We start from the raw sequence: 24,614 nt of genomic DNA on the forward strand, positions 1-24,614 counted from the left end.
ACATGGAAGGTAAGAAACATGAACACAGGAAAGCTCAAGACAGTGAAAAATGAGATGACTACAAATTGACATTTTAGGCATCAGCAAATTGAGATGGACTGGGATTGGACACTTTCAGGAATTATGGAATGAACTTAAAGAAGTCATTAAGGATGAGTGTAAAAGACTGCCAAAAATGAAGAAAGAGAAGAAAGTCATTAAGGATGAGTGTAAAAGACTGCCAAAAATGAAGAAAGAGAAGAAAGCAAACTGGATGTCAGAACAAACTATGGAAATTGCCAAGAAGAAAAGCCGAAGCCGAGAAAGTCAAGAAAGACAAAAATCTCAGAAAGGAACTTCACAAAGAGAAGTTCAGAGAACTGTTAGAAGAGACAAGAAGCAGTATTACAACAACATTGTAAAGACATTGAAGATGGAAACAGACATGGAAAAACAAGGAAAGTCTTTCAAAAGATCTCTGAATTCAAAAGGAGATCCCAACCTTGAACTGGTATGCTAAAGGACAGATAGTAACCAATTCAAAAGCGATCAAAGGAAGATGGAAGTAGTATACTGAAACTCTGTACAGTGGAGATGTCAACATCCAAGATACCTTAGAAGATGTTCCCTAGTTAAAAGAACCTCTAGTTCTAGAAGATGAAGTTAGATCAGCATTCTGGTCATTATCAAGTCAGAAAGCTATAGAAACTGATGGAATATCCACTGAACTATGGCAAGCAGCAGCAGAAGAATCAGTAAAGATCCTAACCAAGCTATGCCAGCAAATCTGAAGAACAACACAGTGGCTAACAGATTGGAAGAGGTCAATCTACATTGCAATACTAAAAAAAAGGAGACTTTACAGAGTGAGCAAATGGTCATCAATATCCTTAATTTCACATGCTAGCAAAACAATGCTTAAGATCACCCAACACAGTTTAGAGCCCTACATGGAAAACAAGATGCCAGATGTTCAAGATGGCTTTAGAAAAGGCTGAAAAACACAAGACATTATTGCTGATGCACGCTGAATAATTAAGAAAGCCAAAGAATAGATAGCGTCTGCCTTTTAGGATCAACCATCAACAGTAAAGGAACAAGCAGTCAAGAAATACACTGCAGACTAGCACTTGGTACAGCAGCTATGAAGGCACTGGAAGATATTCAAGTGCCATGAGGTGTCTATACCTACAAAGATCTGAATTGTGCAAGCCACGATATTCCCTGTGATACTCTATGGAAGTGAAAGTTGGATTTTGAAGAAGCAGGATAGGAAGAGCATTGATGCTTTTGAACTTTTTTTGTTGGAGAAGATTCATGAGAATACCATGGTCAACCAAGAAAACAAACAAATGGATCATCAAACAAATCAACCCAAGTTCTCACAAATGACCAGGCTCAAATTATCCTACTTTGGACGCATTATGTGAAGACCCAGCTCTCTGGGAATAATAGAAGGAAAGAGAAGAAAAGGATGGCCAGCAGCAAGGTGGATGGATTCAGTTACATTGGCAATGGGTGCAATGTTGGAAGACCTGAAAGACTAGGTTAGGGACAGATTGTCATGGAGAAAATCTATCTATGTGGTCACTAGGGGTCAAAAATGATGGCACATTAGCAAACAAGAATCTCAGATTTCCAATAACATTTATATGCAGAATATGTTTATTTTTGCTCAGTTTGCTGTTCAGGTCTTCTGATTCCTCATATGCAAATAATCTAAGGCCATCCATTTCTTTCAACTTCTTGAAAATGCTTTGGATAATATTGTTGTTCATCCTCTCAGGCCTTTCTTATCCCATATCTTATTCCCAGTTTTTTAAAAAAATCTTACAGTTCTCTTTGTCCACATCAAGAAAACATAATTGCTTATTATGTGAGCATTGCAAATTAGTTTCACGTAGTTGTTGAATTATTAACATAGATATGAGGAGACTACATTCTGTAGTCCTGTTATATGCTCAGACTGTAAACTTTGGGAAACTCATAGTACAGTGTCACATCCTGGTTGAACATTCCAACGCATACTATGGGAGGGGAAGAAGCGAGTTATTTTTCATGTCACATCGGACATAAACAGAGTTGTTTTTCATGTTACATAGAACGTAAAGTTCTAGGAGCAGACAAGAATGTGTTTTGTACTTTTAAAAAAGTTCTCTAGATTGTGCCTGTGTGTATGTAATAAACAGCGCACAAAGAATATAAGCATTACAAATCTGGGATGTGGAGAGGAGCAAAACTAATAGAGTCAGCTGTCTAGGCAGATTGCTTTGAGTATTTAGTTCATAAAAGTCTAGGTTTTGAACATCTGCCAATTTAGCCATGTTTTTGGTGCTAAAATAGTACTGCCATCTCTTTTTTCCTTTTAGGTTCTACATAAAGGTTTTAATAGCTACATGGTGGCCTACCATGCATTTCTGTGTGCTTATGTCTCTCTAGCTAGAGCTATGAAAGAACTTGTGAAGATTCATAAAAGGAAAAGGTTAAGGACTCCCTCAAATAAGGCTCAACTCCTGGTGACTATATGGCTACATCCATATGATTTTCTTGGCAATTGTATGAAAGTGGATTGTCACTTTTTCTGGGGTGTTTTTCAACAGTCCAATCTACAGCCTGCATTTCTTGGCAGTCCCCTATCAAAGTACTAATCAGGCCCAACCCTACTTAGCTTGTGAGCACAGATAAAGTTGGCCAGATGTTGAGACCACGCGTTCCTTCAAAAGTGTGCTAAGAAAAAAAATTAGGATTTATCCAAACTCAATGTAGAAGAAAGCAAAATTGACAGATTCACTCATCTCTCATTCTAGCCTTCAACGTGGTAATTCCAGCTGCAGCTAGAGAAAGGTTCAGTACATACTACCCAGTTACAAGCGCTGCCCTTCATTTAATGAGTGATGGAATGCTCTTGCCTTTTGGATTAATTCTGATGAAGATGAGTAACAGGCCCTTACTTTAATGTAATGCCTAGAGTGAACACCCAGACAGGATGCAGTATTCAATAAGACAATCCCTCTATGCAGGCATCTTAATATTAACATAGCCCCAAACCTCACATTCTCAATTACATTGCTGTCACGGTTGTTCATTCTTGAATGAATTAAAGTGTGCCACTCACTTTGTTTTTCATGGACTATCTTCCTCTCATTGCTCAGGTGTTATCCTAATGCAGTGTTTCTCAGCCTTGGCAGCTTGAAGATGTGTGGACTTCAACTCCCAGAATTCCCCACCTATTACATTTTCAAAACTTATTTATGAACTTTTTTTCTTATTAGGCTGCTTCATGAAAACTGTCAAGAAAGAGCTTTTGTAATACTACTTCTAGACCTGAAAGCATCCTAATGAGTAAAATGGTCTTATCCTCCCTCTGTTCATTTCCTGCACAAGCTTTGGTGGGAAATCTTTGTACAATTCTTTTCCAGCTTAGTTTTGACTTTATGTAGGAAAATACAATTTTGAAATGATATGCACTGAAGATCATTCCCCACTGCCTGTAACTATGATTGTTCAAGGTGTAGTACTAGACTTCTGGAAAACAGAATTCTGGGAGTATTCTTATGGAAACCACTATGGTGAGATTATCCAAAATACAGTTCTTTGGCAAACGGGGGAAGTTTGTAAGGAACCACTGGAAGATCAAAAGATGGGAAAATTCTGACTAATTTGCAAAAATGGTATTTACTTAGTTGTGAAGCAACTGGTATTTTATTAATTATCATCCAACTAAAATTACATAAAATGTGATGATATCTAAAATTTAATATCAATAGCTTCCCCAGCTTCCTGCTCCCCAATGTGTGAGGACACCCAGAATTCCTAGCTGTTAATGTTTCCTACTACAGATTAAGGTTACTATGGTAACTAATCATTTTGGCTGGGTGAAGAGGTTGAATTTAATTGTCCCCTTTTTGAATGTTAATTTTTGCACCTGGGGGAAGAACTTGCCTGGACCTGTTTTAGTTTCTGTTTTCCTTCTGTATAGGCATGTAGAGAGTTAAGCAGCTCTCACTGAGAGCCTGTAAGAATGCAGAAGCTTTTAAATATGTTTTGCTTTCTGTAAATAAAATTATTTTTATAGAAATGCCTGGTGTGTGACTTTTCTGATCTCTCCTGGGCCAAAGGCTTTCCTAGCAATCTGCCAACAGGTTATGGGCCCAGTAAACAGCCCAGTAAGCCCAGTAAAACCCAGAGAGAATAGAGAGATCAGCTCCACACCTCATGCACAATTTAAAGGCAGGTAGCAAAGACCTGTGAAGATTTTCTTTGGAGCCACCTGGAGATTTTCCAGCAACTGCCGGTCTACAGGACAAAGAAGCCAGCTGAGGTGACTTGCAAAAGAAGGAAGAAGCCATGGCTACCTCCCAGCCCTCAGCGATGCCTCTGGAGCACCTATCAGAGACCAACTATTTGAATTGGGCCCTGAAGATGGAGATGTATCTTTGCAGAGAGAATCTTTGGCTGCCAATTGGTGAGCAAACCCCCCAAAATCCCAGTGCTGAATGGCTTAGACAGGATGAGTGGGCTAGAGCCACCATTATTCTGGGAGTTGAGGACAATCAGCTAGTCCATGTGCGAGGTATGCAGTCTGCAAAGCAACTTTGGGACGCTTTGAGAGACTTGTATGTAAAGGCAACAGCAGGGAGTAAAGTTACCCTGACGAAAAAGCTGTACAAAGCCTACCTTGCAGAAGGAGATAGCCTTCCTGAGCACCCGCATTATATTCAGCAGCTGTTTGTTGAGTTGCAGGAGAGAGGAATGGAATTTACACCTCTCACAAAATCCTATATCCTCCTGTCCTCACTGAATGAAACGTGGGACACACTGATTTGTACCCTGGAGGCTATGCCTGAAGCAGACCTCCCCCCATCGTATGTTACACAGTGCTTACTCGCTGAATAGGAGAAGAGAGAGGAAAGATCCCCCCCCATCTCTTCTGGAAAGCTGCAGTACCAGAAAACAAGGGAAAAGAAGGGAAAGGAACCTGAGGCCACAGCGCTAGCCAGCCAGCGATGCTTCACTTGTGGTTCAGCTGGACATTTGCAGAAAGACTGTGCCTTGAGACCCAAGACTAGAAAGACAGAGAAGAAGAACACAAGGGCAACACAGAAGAAGGCTCTTCAGACAACCCAAATTGCACAGGTTGCTGAGAAGGGTAATTCTGATGTATGGGTGTTAGATTCTGGGGCCAATTGTCATTTATGTAATTGTAAAAGCTCTTTTGTGTCACTGTCTAAAACTGAAAGACAAAGTGTATCTTTGGCCAATGGGTCTGTGACTAAAATTATGGGACAAGGTGACTTGTATTTATCCTGCTTGGGAGAAACTGTAAAAGGTGTGTTGTATGTGCCAAATTTACAATCAAACCTTTTATCTGTGGCACAATTGGCTGCAACAGGGTATATCATAACATTTAAGAAAAATGGTTGTGAGATACGAAAAAATGGGAAATTGTGTGCTACTGGTATGTTAAAAGACTCCTTGTACATTGTGCAAAATGCAAGGAAGCCAAGCTGCAAGGCTGCAGTTGGCAACACGCCATATCATGGCCAATGTGTACACCTGATGCACAGATTTGGTCATGCTAATTTCAAGTATATAGCACAAATGCCACAGCTGTGTGCTGACCTAAAGATAAAACCCTGTGATAAATACTTAGACTGTGTAGTTTGCAAAGAATGCAAAACACTAAAAGCTCCTGTGAGTAAGCACAGTGACAGAGTTACAACTAGACCTTTGGAAATTGTACACTCTGACATTATTGGTCCTTTTGCTCCAAGTCTTGGACAAGCAAGGTATGCAATGACCATCATTGATGATTTCTCAAGATACACATTTACCTACATCTTAAAACATAAAGATGAGGCATTTGAGAAATTTAAAGGTTTTGTGACATGGGCAAACAGAAAATTCCCTAGGCCTGTATCTGCACTCCAATGTGATAGAGGAGGAGAGTACCTTTCTCACAAATTCAAAAGGTTCCTAGTGGAAAAGGGGATAGAACAAATTCTTTCTAACCCTTACACCCCTCAGCAAAATGGTGTTGCTGAAAGAAAGGGCAGAACCTTGCAAAATGCGATGGAATACATGCTTAAAGATTCACATTTATCCTTTAAGTATTGGGGAGAGGCAATATCTACTGCCTGTTATGTACAAAACAGATTGTATAACTCTGTGATTCAGGACACTTGTTTTATGGTGTGAAACTAAGGTATAGAAAAATACAATTTGTAAATAAGGAAGATCTATATATATAACCATATAAAGCAATATCATATAGATCTTGGGGGAGATTTTAAGGTGTAAATACTAATATTAGTTAATAGCCAAGTTTAAGCTAGTAAGTAACACAATGTTAAATAATTAAACTAACACGAAGACAGAAAGAGATAGTAGGGAAAACTCACCGAATGGTAATAGTTAACACAGGTAAAGATTTAAATGTGTAAAAGCCTTGGGATAATGAGGTGGAAACTGGCAGGCTTACAAATAAGGTAACAACTTAGAATGCTTTCAAAAGGAACAAAGGGAAGAAATGGGCCTAATTAAAAGCTTAGCCTTCAGATGTCTTGTAGCCTAACACTGACCAACAGAGGAGACATATGCCAGATGTGTGATAAGAACAACTTCAAATGGAGGCTCCTCCAGGATGTGCTAAACAAGGAGATAGAGTAAATGTCACCATATGAGATACTGGCCTATAAAGATTTCAATGTGTGAAAACCTTGGAATGTTTAAAATGTTTCAAAATGAGGCTTTTACAAGCGTAAGCAAAATAAGATAGAGGGGTCCAGGGGATGAGGCGGTCGGAAGATTGTACGTCTGAGAGTACCCAGCCAATGGGGAAACAGGCCAGAAAAGGGGGGTGAGGGCTGGACAGGGAAAGGTATAAGAAAGTGTGTATTTGTAATTTTGGGTGTGGCATCTCTCCTTTTGATCAGACTCTGTGTAGCCTGGTCGAGGTGCCCACCGCGCTTTGCAAACCGCTCAAATAAAGTAGGTGCCTTTTCAGAGATCTCTGGTCCGGGTTTTCATTATTTTTATATCTAACAAAACCAAAGATAAACCATCTTAGAGTGTTTGGTAGCACTGCTTGGGTTCATATTCCAAAACAACAGAGAAGGAAAGGAGGCCCCACAACAAAGAAAGCCATCTTTGTTGGCTATGAACAAAGCCAAAGGAGCTACAGGTTCATAATGGGAGAGAAATTAATAATTAGCAAAAGCGCTTCTTTTGCTGAACAAAACTGGGGGAGATTAAACTCTAGCTCTCCAGTTGATCTGACCACCACAAGAGAACAGCAAGGACTTGCTGATGGTGATCTTTTGCCTGATGAGGACATTAAACCAGAAAAGCAAACTGAAGATCTGTCTGATGAGACAGATGCTTCTCAGGAAAGTGATAGGAGTCAAAATTTAAGCCCTGTATTACCTCGCAGATCTCAGAGGAGTAATAAAGGCATTCCTCCATCACGTTTTCAGGCTGAAACAGTAAAGGCCTTTCACATATTCACAGAACCTGAGTCTTTAGAACAAGTGAATGCTTTACCACCTGAGATTGCACAAAATTGGCATTCTGCCATGCAACAGGAGTTAGCATCCTTGAAAGAAAATAAAACATGGAAACTGGTAAATCTACCTCCCAATGAACACTGTCTAGGTTGCAGGTGGGTTTTTCAAACTGAAAAGGGATGCTGATGGCAAAATCCAAAAATATAAAGCAAGGTTAGTTGCAAAAAGGGTTCACTCAAAGGAAAGATTTAGACTTTGACAAGACTTTTGCACCAGTTACTAAAGGTGAATCAATTAGATTACTGTTAAAAGTTGCTGCACTAAAAGGAATGTCAGTTAACCACTATGACATTCAGACTGCATTTCTCTATGGAGATTTAGACCACAAATTATATATGCAGCAACCCCCTGGCTATGAAAAAGGGGAGAATCTAGTCTGTGAACTGCAGAAGTCAATCTATGGGTTAAAACAAGCTGCTAGATCCTGGAACCAAAAATTAGATGAAAAACTGCAGAGTTTTGGTTTTGAAAAAGGAAAAGCAGATCCCTGTGTATATATGAAGAAGGACAAACAAGGCTGTATGTATCTGTGCATTTATGTTGATGATTTGCTGCTGTTCACACCAACAGAAAAACAAAGGCTTGATTTTGAAGCCTGCATGAAAAGCCATTTCATATTAAAAAGCCTTGGAATTGTAACAAATAACCTAGGTTTAGAAATACACAGGAAGAAGGATGGTAGCTTTCTGTTAAACCAAAGGGGAGATAATGTTAAAATAATGTGAATGGAAAGACAGAGTTGTCAAAGAAAATTGGTTTGCATCTTATTCTGTAGTATAAAAAGGGGAGTGTTAATGTTTCCTACTACAGATTAAGGTTACTATGGTAACTAATCATTTTGGCCGGGTGAAGAGGTTGAATTTAATTGTCCCCTTTTCGAATGTTAATTTTTGCACCTGGGGGAAGAACTTGCCTGGACTTTAGTTTCTGTTTTCCTTCTGTGTAGGCATGTAGAGAGTTAAGCAGCTCTCACTGAGAGCCTGTAAGAATGCAGAAGCTTTTAAATATGTTTTGCTTTCTGTAAATAAAATTATTTTTATAGAAATGCCTGGTGTGTGACTTTTCTGATCTCTCCTGGGCCAAAGGCTTTCCTAGCAATCTGCCAGCACTAGCCAGTAGGGTCAGATAAACCTCCATGCTTCTGAAGAGCATCATACCGGGAAAGCTGACTCAAAAGGGTTAACACTTCCAGCTTTGGTGCTCTGGAATAAACCTACTCAGTTTTATTATCTCACTATTTCATATCTTCAGAAGATGAGGCTGTGACTTGCCAGGAGGTATTATTGCGTATGAATGGAATGAGGTTTTGCACTTCCCCAGCATGTGTTTTTGCCAAAAATCACTTGCTCTGACTAAGGCATTCTGCTGACCTAATCATTTGTACTTTGTTGCTGCCATTTTTTCAGTTCCTGCTATTTTTAATTTATAAATCTGTTCCAAGTTAATACATCATGAGGAGCAATTCAAATCCCCTGGAAGCCAATAGCCAAATTCCCATTGATCCTAATGGCAGGATTGGAGACATCCATTATCTTCCCATAAAAGTAATAGAGATTGTATGACACATTTGATTTGGCCAAACACAGCAGACTGATGCCAGAGTTACTAACTCCAAGCAACTCACTTTGCTCTCCTTCCCATGTCCATAATAATATCCATTTATGTAAATAGGCAAATAACAGATCATTGTCATGAACAAACATGTGAATAATCTTTGCTTCTCACTCCTCTAGCATCCCAGCTGTCTAAAAGGTGCATCACTCCTGCAAGGATTTTTGTTCCAATAGAAGAGAATATATGCAGCTCAGGGTTGAACTGTGGAGTCTTCGATGCTCTCTGAGCTTGGTTGTTTTCTTGCAGACGTTTCATTGCCAGACTAGGTAACATCAGCAGTGCTGGTGAGTGTGGGTTTGCTCCCTGTTTATACATAGTAGCTTGTCCTGCCAGTGTTGGTGGGGGTGTGGTTTTCTCTTTGGTAGTTTACTTTTATTTTTATTATTATTTATTTTATTTTATCACGCCTTTATTATTTTTTATAAATGATTCAAGGCAGGGAACGTAGCTAATACTCCTTCCTCCTCCTATTTTCCCCACAACGACAACCCTGTGAGGTGAGTTGGGCTGAGTGTCATGAGTAAGGATGGCGAGCAGGGGGCTCCCACCCAGACTGTCAAGCGCATGCGTAGCACTGAGGAACTGTTCAGCCATTCAAAGAGACACAGATCGGGACCGCCTTAACCTTTGGGGTTTATATGGCTGGGTTTTTCCCATGCTTGTTCAGTTTGTTAGGATTCTTGTTAAGTACTAGTAATAAATATTAGAGACCAGTTCATTGTCTCAGTGTGTTTCCTGGTAGTCAGGACACAGAGAGAGAGTGACTGGCCCAAGGTCACCCAGCCAGCTTTTGTGCCTAAGGCAGAACTAGAACTCTCAGCCTCCTGGTTTCTAGCCTGTTCCCTTAACCACTAGACCAAACTGGCTTGATTAGGGTATTGTTTTCTGTTTGCTTGTTTGCCTGGTGTTAATCCCTGTTTAGTAAACCAAGATTATGGCAACCAGCTTGACTGATAACTGGCAAATAGAGGGAGAAAATGTAGAAGCAGTGAAAGACTTTGTATTTCTAGGTGCGAAGATTACTGCAGAGGCTGACTGCAGTCAGGAAATCAGAAGACGCTTAATCCTTGGGAGAAGAGCAATGACAAATCTCGATAAAATAGTTAAGAGCAGAGACATCACACTGACAACAAAGGTCCGCATAGTTAAAGCAATGGTGTTCCCCGTAGTAACATATGGCTGCGAGAGCTGGACCATAAGGAAGGGTGAGAGAAGGAAGATCGATGCTTTTGAACTGTGGTGTTGGAGGAAAATTCTGAGAGTGCCTTGGACTGCAAGAAGATCAAACCAGTCCATCCTCCAGGAAATAAAGCCAGACTGCTCACTTGAGGGAATGATATTAAAGGCAAAACTGAAATACTTTGGCCACCTAATGAGAAGACAGGACACCCTGGAGAAGATGCTGATGCTAGGGAGAGTGGAGGGCAAAAGGAAGAGGGGCCGACCAAGGGCAAGGTGGATGGATGATATTCTAGAGGTGATGGACTCGACCCTGGGGGAGCTGGGGGTGTTGACAACCGACAGGAAGCTCTGGCGTGGGCTGGTCCATGAAGTCACGAAGAGTTGGAAAAACTGAACAAATAAACAACAACAACAATCCCTGCTTATCTGGGTGTTGGCTGCTGGAGAGGGTGTGTTCTGGTCTTTTTCGTTTCCTTCTTAACTTTCTTATTGTCTCTTTTGAATGGTGTACAAATGTGGTTTATCTCTATGTGTCTATTGATGGCTGATTTGTCTGAATGCCAAGCTTCCAGGAATTCCCTAGCATTTTCGGATTTAGCTTGGTCTAGGATGGTCACAGTTTCCCAGCTGAAACTATGGTTGAGTCTGTCCATGTGTTGTGAGATTAAGGAGTTTTCACTGTGTCTTCTGACTGCAGGTTGGTGTTCATGGATGCGCTCTGCTAGTCTTCTGCCTGTCTGTCCTACATAGTGCCTGTTACAGTCCTTGCGCTGTATGTTATAGATGACTCCTATTTTTTTCTTCTTGGGCTACTGGGTCTTTTGGTTTCCTTAAGATGCTTTAGAGGGCTTTAGTTGGTTTCTGTGCTATGGTGATGCCGTGTCGTTGCAATAGTCTGTTGGTTGTTTCTGAGATGTTTTGAGGTATGGCAGTGTTATCCTTTTCATAGCTTGTGTTGGTTGTGCTGTAGTGGGTTGAATGCTCAGGCACTTTTTGGCAAAGTTGTGTAGGTAACCATTTTGTTGGAAGATGTTGTATAGGTGGTCTATTTCCTTTTCTTTTCTGGGTTGCTGCAGTGCATTTGTGCTCCTCTGAATAATGTTCTTACACACCTCCTCTTGTGGAAGTTGGGTTGTTATTTTGGTAATGGAGCACTTGGTTAGTGTGGGTTGATTTTTGTTGTGTTTCTAATTTGCTGTCATTTCCTCTGCTGATGAGGATATCCAGGAAGGGTAGTGTGTTGTCGTTTTCTTCTTCCCTTGTGAATTTTATTCCTTTGAAGATGTTGTTGATTGTTTCATGCATCTTCTCTAGTTGTTCCCTTTTTATTATGACGAAGGTGTCATCTACATACTGGATCCATACTTTTGGTTGTATGTGTGGGAGTGCTATAGTTTCTAGACACTGCATTATGGTCTCTGTTATGAATCGTAGGAGTGGTGATCCCCTGGGTGTCCCTCTGATCTGTTGGTATATTTGTCCATCAAACTGAAAGTAGGTTGTGAGGCAAAGTAGGTAGTGAGACACAATGTTTTTTGTGTTGTGCTCAAGGGCTCTGTGTTGCCCTTGCACAGCACCTTATAAATAATAATAATTCACCATTACTGGACAATCAGGAATTGAACAGGTGGTGCCAGCAAGCTCATGTTCACACCGCTGCAATCCATGGATTAGAAAACTGTTGTGACTTACAGCAACCTTTCCCAACTTAGTATATGCCAGAAGTGTGGGAGACTACACTTCCTACTTAATTTAACCAGGTGGCTTGGAATTCTGACTGGTGTAGTCCCCATGCTAACTGGGAGAAAACTGGATTATAGCATATCCTGGCCTTCACACTCTCCCTCTCCTTCTCTACCATTTCAAGCAATGTAGTTAATGCAGGCACTTACAAAATATTAAGTATTCAAGGTCCACCATTTAGCCTATACAATTCTGCGAAGCTTGGGAATTTGATCACTTGAGACTATTCCACCTGTTAAAATGTCAGGCTGAATTTTCTTAACTCCTTTTGCTATTTAAAAAAAAATCCATTCTTTATTGCTATATCTATCTCTTTTGGCATTTCTTCCAACACTGACTTCTGGATCTTTTAGAGAGGAGCAGATACAGCTTAGAGATATCATTATTTTAAACCATAGATTTCATGGTATTAAGAGTCTCTCTTTTTCATTGGGAATGATGTAAATTAGCCCAACTGCCTTGGGGGATCTTTCCTGCTTCTTCTACTAAGTGAGACCAAGTAAGTCCAACCATGATAGCACTATTGAAACTACCAGATCTGTGCTGCAAGAATCCAGATGACCACTAGATATCAGTAGGTAGATACAGAACACTTGGCTGCCATCTGAATTTTTGCAACTCAGATTTGGTAGCCCAAACTAAGTACTTCTAAAAAGCATTGCACCAATTCCCTTTTCCATGTGTTCTGCCTAAAATTAAAAGCTCAGCAAAAACACTTCACTTCTTTAAATTTCAACTTTACCCAATCTCAGCATTAGACAGGCTGTTCAGCAGTTCATTGGTTACTTTGCAGAAGAAGGACCACCCCTTTAATTTGTTGGAAGTCCTGGCAAATCCAGCATGCCTCATTAGCATGTGAACTGGCATGCAAATTGAGTTGTCCCACAATGCAACTCTGAGGAAGCAGTTTGTTGCCACTCCCACTTCCTCTTTCTCTCTTCTTACACCGATCAAGCAGGCAGCATGGATGCTGCTCTCTTCATAAGGGCCATGTGCTTGGGCCTTGATGAAGAATTCTGCCCCTTTCTTCCACACAGCTCTTGGCAACTGTAGGGCTGAGAGTTTAGGGCAAACGAAGTATTTAGAAAGGAAAGAAGAACAAAGGAACTTGATCTTTTCCACCAAGATGGATGTAACAGAAGCAACAATAAAGTCAGTAAGAAATTCTTTTACTTATCTTAACCTAATCTGTCTAAGCGTGTGATTCTTTATGCTTGGGAGGGCTGAATGTGTAAGATCCATAACCTGTATTTCTCTGGCACGGTCATTGAAGCTATCTAAGATAATTTTCTTTTTCTGTGCCAGCTTCTCAGCCGTGTTATAAGCTCTGCTCCATTTCAGTGGTTCTAGCAGGCCACTAAATTGGCTTCATAACTGAGCCAATGCTTAACATGCCCTCTAATAGTTTGAAACCTTCCTTTATCAGCTTTACTGAAACAGCACAGTAGTTAAGTTCTTTGCTTAGCAAAGGGAAAGTTCCTTGTTTAAAACCTAGCAGTAGATTTTTTTAAAATGATTTTCCTTTTCCCAGGCTTTTTTTAAAAAAAACAGTGCCAGGAATTTACCACAGTAAATCCCTGGATTTATTTTTTTTTTTAAAAAAGGGGGGACTCAAGGGAATTATCCTAAGCCACATTATCCACACATTAACCACTCTGCTATTTCAGCAGTGCTTGTAATGGGCAATATAGCACCTACTGTAGTAGAATGGAATAGTGTCCAAGAAGGAATTTTTAAAAGTTGGCTGTTGAGCCTCCATGCGCGTGTGTTTTGATGCTTTAACTTTGTACATGTGATTTTAATTTTGCTTTATAGACATACACAGAAATTATATTTGTCCAGGAAGGTCTACCCATAAAATGGTACAGCAGCAGGGAAAATAACCAATGGGAAGACATGGCAGTCTGCAGTCCAAACTGAATACCTTACAAGCTGTTGCCAAAGTGTCTCTGTCTGGATAGGATTTTCTTAAACCATCTTAGGGCCAAGCTGGGATGAGCACAGGATAAAAGCTTGTTTGTTTGTTTGTTTATTTTTCAAAATTCTATTACCACCCACCTCTCCCAAAAGGGGGTCTCTGGGTGGTTTAAATGGTAAATGTAGATATGCTCTAAGAAATAGTAAAACAGCAAGCATAAAAGTCAAATAATATTTTCTCTCATTTTCAATGCACTAAATCAGGCATGAAAAAACTTAATTACAGTAAAAAATAATTACATTTTAAAAAAAAGTAGAATTCCTAAAATGCACATATAGGCACCAACTGCAGAATAGTTGTTGTATGGTTGCATTGGTCTACGTTCAAAGCTTGTGACTGGAACACATGTTAGAATTTGTTTAATAGCACTGACATTGGGGACTGGTGAAAAGAGTACCTGTACGAGACACATTTTTGTGCTTTTGCTACCACAGTTGGGAGTTACAGAATTTTGGGAATCTATTGCAAATCACCCAGAGAATATATTCAGTATAACAGATCTACTTTCTCTCCACCCCTGCATTAAATGTATACACCAGAATCAAATAATAATATTTCAAATATTTATATTTCTAAAAATTATCAACTGTACAGTTTTAACATACCTTTAAAAACATGCATTATATTCAGCTTAAGTTTGGTAGCCCTTGAAAGCCATATATCTTTATCTACATCATCTGTATAGTTTTCCTCTTCCTTCCTGATAATACTATCTCCCACAGCTTTCATTATGATTTTCAAATTTAAACCAGAAAATTGTTCAACCCAGGAAGTCATGTACAGTAGACAGATTAAAGGGAAAACATTTGTTCCCCCACCCACTTCAGAGTCAAGAAGACTTTGATCAGCTGGTTTTCTTCAGGGTTTTAACAGTAGCAAACAAGGAATTAAAACTGAAATCAGGAGAATTTAATTTTAAGGGCATAGAGGGCTATTTTTCATTAGGTCACCATCTTATTATTATTGACTTAAATTGGATTAGGCTGCTCTGTTCACATGGGTTGCTGGTGGCTTATAAAACCTTACATTTGATTATCTTATCAATGGTGAATTGTAATGCAGTCTCTACATTGGAATTGTAAGGTAGTCCCTATACTGTTACAGAATGTCCATAAAGATTGTGCATCACTTCAGAACTAGCTCCAGACCTCTTTGGTTGTAAAATGTTGGTTGATCTGGGGAGTTGAGTCAGTTTATTTCTGGCTGTGCCTGGTTTATTTGAAGCTACTTTTCTCTTTGAATCCCTGCACGAGTCTATGGAAAATAAGAAAAATGTTGCTCCAGGTCCCTAGTGGGACTGTAATTGGATGATTCTCTTTGCATTCTCTTGCTGATCAGCCAGAGGCTCATTCCCTATTTTGAGTTTGGCAGAAGTGATGGTAAGCACAGGTGGGCTTCACATGGTTTCTTAGAGGCTGGGAAGTAGAAATGGTACCCTAAGAGTTGCAGCTGATCACACCTGGAAAACCTCAGTATAGATTGTCTCTTCTGATGCAAATGGATTGCATAGCAGAAGACTAATTGTTATTTCAATGTCCCTGACATTTAAACATTTCTTCAAAATTTGTAATGGGCAGATTTGGATTCTAGCTGTCACCATGCTCAAATGTGTTATACACAAATCAAATATAATTCTCCCATACATTGTCTTCAGTTTCTGAATAGAAGGTTAAATTCTATTATACAGACTTTTATCTTATTCTTGATTAATTACTATAAAACCAGATGGATTACATGAAGAATTGCTTCTTCTCTTCTTACTACTAACTTATATTCTTACATGGCCATAGTAGCTCTACTGAGTAACCAGTCTTTTGTTTGATTTTCTTTTTCTATCTTCAGGTGAAATTCTAGTTAATTTCTCCCAAACATGTAATCTTCCATTTAGAGATCCTCTAGTCTTTGCTTTCAGAGCTCAAAGTGGCATAGATAGGAATCTTGCTTCATTTTATTCCCCTTTGAGCTGGGAAACAGACAGTAACCAGCTCAAAGTCACTCAATGGCCAAGTGAGGAACATCGGTCTCCTAGTTCTGATCCAGCACCTTAACAACTACATTACACTGGCTCTCTGATTGATTGATTGATTCTGACAGTTTTGCTTTTCATGTGGCAGGAGACTCTGTTGGTGCTGAAAACTATTTTACAACTATATTTCACATCAAGAAACACATTCTAATGCACATATCCATTACCATCAAACCTTATATGCCAATATTAAAAAGCCTCATTAATATTGAGCCAAACTATAAATTTTGTTTACTGTTGCCAAGATCATGAAAACATGTATTGGATTCCTTTTTCTTAGAAGGGATATGTGATACAAGAGCTATGAGTTGGATTAACCTACTGAGTACAGAAAGTATGAATGTAGAAACATGCACAACTGCGTTAGTTTAGTATCTGGATTCAGGTATAACATTAAGCTATAACGTGATTTGTTTGATTTTTGTCTTAGCATGATGTGGGAACCCAATCAGTTGTGGCTTATTCAACAAAGTATTGTTAAATAAAATTTCATATGTTATGAAACAAGCACTGTATCCAGAAATGAGACAAAGTCCTTATAGTTTTTGGCTCATTTGTTAAAGTCAGTGTGAGTCCTCTCCTCCGGCAGTTCTCATTGGGTCTTTTGGCTAGAAAAGATAAATCTGTAGAATAGAGCTTGACGTTGTGAAGCTCAAAGATTCAATCCCTATTGGAATCTCCAGTTAAAAGGGTATTAGTATCACAGTCAAAAAAGTTCTCAGCCTGAGATCTTGGGTGGGTAGATGGGGGGGGGGGGGAATAATGAGAGGAAAAAAATATAAGTGGATATTTAAAGTTTTGTTGTTGTTTATTCATTCAGTTGCTTCCGACTCTTCATGACTTCATGGACCAGCCAATGCCAGAGCTTCCTGTTGGTCGTCAACACACCCAGCTCCCCCAGGGACGAGTCCGTCACCTCTAGAATGTCATCCATCCACCTTGCCCTTGGTCGGCCCCTCTTCCCTTTGCCTTCCGCTCTCCCTAGCATCAGCATCTTCTCCAGGGTGTCCTGTCTTCTCATTAGGTGGCCAAAGTATTTCAGTTTTGCCTTTAATATCATTCCCTCAAGTGAGCAGTCTGGCTTTATTTCCTGGAGGATGGACTGGTTTGATCTTGCAGTCCGAGGAACTCCCAGAATTTTCCTCCAACACCACAGTTCAAAAGCATCTATCTTCCTTCTCTCAGCCTTCCTCATGGTCCAGCTCTTGCAGCCATATGTTACTACTGGGAATACCATTGTTTTAACTATACGGACCTTTGTTGTCAGTGTGATGTCTCTGCTCTTAACTATTTTAGCGAGATTTGTCATTGCTCTTCTCCCAAGGATTAAGTGTCTTCTGATTTCTTGACTGCAGTCAGCCTCTGCAGTAATCTTCGCACCTAGAAATACAAAGTCTTTCATTGCTTCTACATTTTCTCCCTCTATAACCAGCCAGTTATCAATCAAGCTGGTTGCCATAATCTTGGTTTTTTTGAGGTTTAACTGCAAGCCAGCTTTTGCACTTTCTTCTTTCACCTTCATCATAAGGCTCCTCAGTTCCTCTTCGCTTTCAGCCATCAAAGTGGTATCATCTGCATATCTGAGATTGTTAATGTTTCTTCCAGAGATTTTAACTCCAGCCTTGGATTCCTCAAGCCCAGCATGTTGCATGATGTGTTCTGCGTACAAGTTGAATAGGTAGGGTGAGAGTATACACCCCTGCCGTACTCCTTTCCCAATCTTAAACCAGTCTGTCGTTCCGTGGTCTGTTCTTACTGTTGCTACTTGGTTGTTATACAGATTCCTCAGGAGGCAGACAAGATGACTTGGTATCCCCACACCACTAAGAACTTGCCACAGTTTGTTATGGTCCACACAGTCAAAGGCTTTAGAATAGTCAATAAAACAGAAATAGATGTTTTTCTGAAACTCCCTGGCTTTTTCCATTATCCAGCGGATATTGGCAATTTGGTCTCTAGTTCCTCTGCCTTTTCTAAACCCAGCTTGCACATCTGGCAATTCTTGCTCCATGAATTGCTGAAGATTTAAAGTTTTACTTGCAGCTAATGCTATATTCTTTGTACTTCCCAGATTTATAGGGATCGTAAACGGGGGAAGTCCTCAGTTTGAGATTGAATGGGAAAGAGAAATTGGGAGACAAAGGATAAAAATAACTTTTATTTGCACCTTTTATTTGCACTTCACAGATTTGCAAGGATTATAAGCTATAATTAAGGGAAAAATACTTCTAATAATCAGGCTTGCTATTTTTGAAGGGAAAAACATGCCTCTTTCATTTTCTTTAGCACACTGAAAAGGAATCATTCAGGAGAGATCACTGTCTCTAAGTAAGATATTTCTGCTTTTATGAGAGGCAGTCAAGGGACAAGAGGCATGTTGCAGTCAATATTCATAACTGGGCTATTTTAGAATTCCAAAACTCTGTGATTTTCAAGTTGGTAATTTTCCATCTTCTAATAACATTAGAGCAGAACCTTCAGTTTTATATAATCTAACTCAGGGTTCAACTTGATATCATGAACTTGAGGGCTCTGACTGGGATCACATGCATATTTATATAGACATGCAGTCAGCCTAATAAAATTAAGAGCCATAGAGATGTGGCAGTCTCCACTAATAACGATCAGTTGGCACAAACTCCATGGAAATCAATAGCACTTGTGGGTAAGACCATAAATCCCTTCTTACACACTTCATATTCATTTTAGGAGAGAGCATGCACAGGGCAAGTTCTCTGTAAATCGTGCCATCTGTCTCCAAGCACTTGAAATAAATAACAGAAAGGGCTGCATTAAACATCTTTGACTATTTGCTTGCATGCCCACTTACTGGGTTTTTAGGCTGCTGATGACTAAATATGGGTAAAGGATATGCCACCAAAAAGTATGTATTTGTTTTTTTTTAAAAATTACCATCTGTCATCTTCAGCAAAGGATCGTTACCTTGTTGTGGTGCTGGAGCTTGAGCACCTCAATGATGCCATGAGCTAAACTGTGAAGGGCCACCCAAGACGGGAAGGTCATGACAGAGAGGTCAGACTAAATGCGATCCCTGGGGAAGGTAACGGCAACCCACCCCAGTATTCTTGCCATGAAAACTAAATGGATCAGTACAACCAGAGATATGTTGGTATACCATCGGAAGATGAGACCCCCAGGTCGGAAGATGGTCAAAATGCTACTGGGGAGGAACAGAGGATGAGTTCAACTAGCCCCAGACGTGATGACGCAGCTAGCTCAAAGCCGAAAGGACGGCTAGTGGCCGACGGTGCTGGTGGTGAACGGCGAATCCGATGTTCTAAGGATCAACATGCCATTGGAACCTGGAATGTAAGATCTATGAGCCAGGGCACATTGGATGTGGTTATTGGTGAGATGTCAAGATTAAAGATAGACATTTTGGGCGTCAGTGAACTGAAATGGACTGGAATGGGCCACTTCACATCAAATGACCACCAGATCCACTACTGTGGACAAGAGGACCACAGAAGAAATGGAGTTGTTGTTGTTTATTCGTTTAGTCGCTTCCGACTCTTCGTGACTTCATGGACCAGCCCACGCCAGAGCTTCCTGTCGGTCGTCAACACCCCCAGCTCCCCCAGGGATGAGTCCGTCACCTCTAGAATATCATCCATCCATCTTGCCCTTGGTCGACCCCTCTTCCTTTTGCCTTCCACTCTCCCTAGCATCAGCATCTTCTCCAGGGTGTCCTGTCTTCTCATTATGTGGCCAAAGTATTTCAGTTTTGCCTTTAATATCATTCCCTCAAGTGAGCAGTCTGGCTTTATTTCCTGGAGGATGGACTGGTTGGATCTTCTTGCAGTCCAAGGCACTCTCAGAATTTTCCTCCAACACCACAGTTCAAAAGCATCGATCTTCCTTCGCTCAGCCTTCCTTATGGTCCATAGACTTCAGCAATTCATGGAGCGAGAATTGCCAGATGTACAAGCTGGGTTTAGAAAAGGCAGAGGAACTAGAGACCAAATTGCCAATATCCGCTGGATAATAGAAAAAGCCAGGGAGTTTCAGAAAAACATCTATTTCTGTTTTATTGACTATTCTAAAGCTTTTGACTGTGTGGACCATAACAAATTGTGGCAAGTTCTTAGTGGTATGGGGATACCAAGTCATCTTGTCTGCCTCCTGAAGAATCTGTATAACAACCAAGTAGCAACAGTAAGAACAGACCACGGAACAACAGACTGGTTTAATATTGGGAAAGGAGTATGGCAGGGGTGTATACTCTCACCCTACTTATTCAACTTGTATGCAGAACACATCATGCAACATGCTGGGCTTGAGGAATCCAAAGCTGGAGTTAAATTCTCTGGAAGAAACATTAACAATCTCAGATATGCAGATGATACCACTTTGATGGCTGAAAGAGAAGAGGAACTGAGGAGCCTTATGATGAAGGTGAAAGAAGAAAGTGCAAAAGCTGGCTTGCAGTTAAACCTCAAAAAAATCAAGATTATGGCAACCAGCTTGATTGATAACTGGCAAATAGAGGGAGAAAATGTAGAAGCAGTGAAAGACTTTGTATTTCTAGGTGCGAAGATTACTGCAGAGGCTGACTGCAGTCAGGAAATCAGAAGACGCTTAATCTTTGGGAGAAGAGCAATGACAAATCTCGATAAAATAGTTAAGAGCAGAGACATCACACTGACAACAAAGGTCCGCATAGTTAAAGCAATGGTGTTCCCCGTAGTAACATATGGCTGCGAGAGCTGGACCATAAGGAAGGGTGAGAGAAGGAAGATCGATGCTTTTGAACTGTGGTGTTGGAGGAAAATTCTGAGAGTGCCTTGGACTGCAAGAAGATCAAACCAGTCCATCCTCCAGGAAATAAAGCCAGACTGCTCACTTGAGGGAATGATATTAAAGGCAAAACTGAAATACTTTGGCCACCTAATGAGAAGACAGGACACCTTGGAGAAGATGCTGATGCTAGGGAGAGTGGAGGGCAAAAGGAAGAGGGGCCGACCAAGGGCAAGATGGATGGATGATATTCTAGAGGTGATGGATTTGTCCCTGGGGGAGCTGGGTGTGTTGACGACCAACAGGAAGCTCTGGCGTTGGCTGGTCCACGAAGTCACGAAGAGTCAGAAGCGACTAAACGAATAAACAACAAACCATCTGTCATGCGCTGCATCTCCAGGTTGAGTACAGAATTAAAAATAGACCTGAATACAATAAAATAATAAAAATATGTAAACTACCATAAAATGCAATAACAAAACAATATGTGAAAGCCTGTGGCTATTTTAAATATCAGATATACTAGTGACAAAACCCTTCCTTGCTTCCTTCCTTGCTTCCTTCCTTCCTTGCTTCCTTCCTCCCTCCCTCCCTCCCTCCCTCCCTCCCTCCCTCCCTCCCTTCTCATTATTTTCAAGCTACAGCCATTTTCCAGCTCCTGCTCTTGAAGAACACTCAGATGTGCTCGTCTGAGAACACAGGGTGGGCGAAGGAGGGAGGAGACATGAGGGACACATGTCCTGGCCTATGATGTGTGGATGCTGGTTGAGGATGGAGCTTGTACCAGGCTGCTGATTTTCCTCCTCTGGTCTTTTCCTTGCAGCAGGCCAACCCATTTTGCTTCACTCCTGGGACACATGTAGGACTTGGAGCTGGCTGTAAAGACCTGATTAATGGAGGACATCGTTGCTTATGGTCTGATTAGTTTGTGAGCATGTTGAGTCATAGGGCTCTTGAGCCCATATCCATATATCAGTAGCTTCCACATGTCCACTGAACATGTGGATGAGCTGAAATAAGGTATGGAAGGGAGGTGCATTAGTAGTTGGGGCTATGGTTGGCCTGTGCACATCTGCTCCCTTCTCATATGCTTTGTGAGAACATAGGCTAATATTTGATGCCCTTATCATAACTGCTCACCTGCTTTCCTTTTGATGCAATAGGTTATGCAGCAATGCTCCTGTGACAATCATAGTAAGTGGGCAACTCCTTATTCGATGTCTCTTATCCTGATTACCTGCCACCATATAAATATTTTATTTACCAAATGAAATTGATGGAAAACTGGCTCAGACTTAGAACCTCCTGGAGCACTTGAGTGGCATTGGCACTTAATGAAAGTGAAGTAGGAAATTAATTCAGATTGGCTGGGATCCAAGGGTTGTCACATGGGTAGTAGCCTGAATGAGCTACAGATTCATAATGTCAGGGAAAGGATAGCAACATGGATCTCTAACAAAGGTTAGTAGCACAAATATTTTTGCTTAATACAGTCTTGTTAATAAGAAAAATAAGTAAAACAAATAGTTTTATAACTGAAATATGGAAAGGATGCTAAAGTCTGTATAAGCAGAAAAGAGGGTAAGAAACTCTTGAAAATTAAAGGAATGAGAAAAAATGTGAATTTTTATTTTATTTTACTTGTCAAAATTATTTCTAGCCTAGCACTCTCCAAATGCTTTGGGGCGGCCAATCACAGAATTCCTAGCCACCATGGCTGAAGGAACTTCTAGCCTGGTTGGGAATCCTGGTAATTACAGTCCCAACATATCTGCAGGAAGCCAGGTTTGTCTAGGTTGTTCTATTGCTGCAATAAATCTGGGCTCATGCATCACACTAAGGCATAGTTTGCTTAACTACGATTCATTAAATGATTCATAATAGGCCAGGTTCACACAATATGCTAAGCCAAATGATCATGTTTTACAAACCCAATGGTTACAGTCACACTTGACAGCAAATAAACAATGTTATATGTTAGCATGATATATGAAGCAGATCTATGAGATGTTCACTGCAGGCCTTCTAACTTTGGATCCCTTTAAATATAATGAAGTTCAAGAAACTCAGAGGGCTTATTCACACTACCCAGTTGCTCAACCACCAGAATAGGCCAACAACCATTTTTTGGAGGGCAGGAACAGAGAACCCTGCTCTGCACCCACCCCTTTCCATTGCAAATGTGACATCTGGGCGTGTTTTCCTGTTGTGGTCTTAAAACATTCTTCTCCCCCTTATGTCACCTCAAGTGCTCAAGTTAGTCTTGAGTGCTTTACTTCACTGAAGACTACAGTAACTCCAGCAATTAATGTTGGTTCTTGGTTTCCTGGATGACTTGAAAATTAAAATACATACAAAAAGCTTATCGTGATACATTTTAATGCATTTAAATACGCAGGTTGAAGAGCAACTTTTCAGTGTTTCAAGTCTGCTTCTACTACAAAACATAACTGATCAAGAAAATGATCTTCAGAACCTCTGTGGATATCATGTGAATATAGAGATACTAATATGTGAAATCTCCCATTAAGAGCATCATCCCCACACTGGAGCAGGTAAAGTGTTGCAGCAGCAATAGAAAGTGAATAAAGGAGTCTGGGAAAATTTGCAGAGAGAGAGTGTGTGTGTGTGTGTCTGTTGGCCCTAGTAGATTAGATGTAAAGGGAATAATTACTACTGAAATCAATTTCTTCTAAATTCCCTCATTCGTTACAGCTGTAGTGAGGGGTTTTTTTGTGTGTGGGGGGGTTGATAGTAAGTAAGTAAGTAACTTTATTGATTAGTCAAATGACCATATCAGAAAGTTGGGCATCAGCCACTATAAGATATAAAATATAAAATATGATGCCATAGAACAACTAAAATACAATAAAATTAGCTAAAATATACTGTGGTGCGATAAAATACAGTAGGGTAAAATGGAGATAAAATTGTAAGATAAAAATGCGAGATGTAATAAAACAGGTAATAAAATACAGAAACAATGTGAGTTTAAATGAATTCATCACCTTTACATGCCACCCCAATGCGTTCCATAAATTGCGTTCTCAGTTGGACAGCCCTAACCATAAACTTAACAGTTCTATTGACCACATACGTATTTGTGCCCTGGAGGAAGTAACATAATCTTTTGTTACAGTCCCAGTATGTGGTTCTGTCAATTAATGTCTGAAGGTACTGAGCCCTTACTGGGGCATATAGTTGGCAGTTAAATAGGACATGTGCGATATCTTCTACTTCGGGTGCTCCACAAACACATGTCCTCTCAAGGTAAGGCACTTGGTGGAATTGTCCGTATCTGACCATAGAATCTAACTGCTCAAATCTTGCTCTAGTAAGAGCTATCCTATGGTATTGCGTCAGACCCATTGTCAGGTACTTTTCTATTTGAAAGGACAGTTTATTCTTGGCCAGCCATTTCGAAGCCCTATTGTGTGCAAGTGACTCAATGTCTGTTTGGGCATTAACATCCAAGACTCTTTGTTTGAATATTGCCTTGGCCTGGTCTCCGGCTGAAAGTAAGTATTGTGATGAAAAGCTGAGAAATGCGATGGTTTGGAGGAGTTGATTGATCCATGTGGTGGGTTGAGATGTGCCCATCTGTTCTTCAAGGCACATTTTTGGTAGTCTATCATGTTCCATTGGGAGAATCCGCCACCAATAGTTGAAACCTTTGGTTACTGACCGACTATAAATGGAATGGGTGCCTGTTTCAGCTCTTACTGCTGCTGTGGGTGTATTCCTGTCGGTCCCCAGAATGGTTCTTAAA

This window comes from Candoia aspera, chromosome 1, assembly GCF_035149785.1.
Source record: "Candoia aspera isolate rCanAsp1 chromosome 1, rCanAsp1.hap2, whole genome shotgun sequence".
NCBI classification, from domain to species: Eukaryota; Metazoa; Chordata; class Lepidosauria; order Squamata; family Boidae; genus Candoia; species Candoia aspera.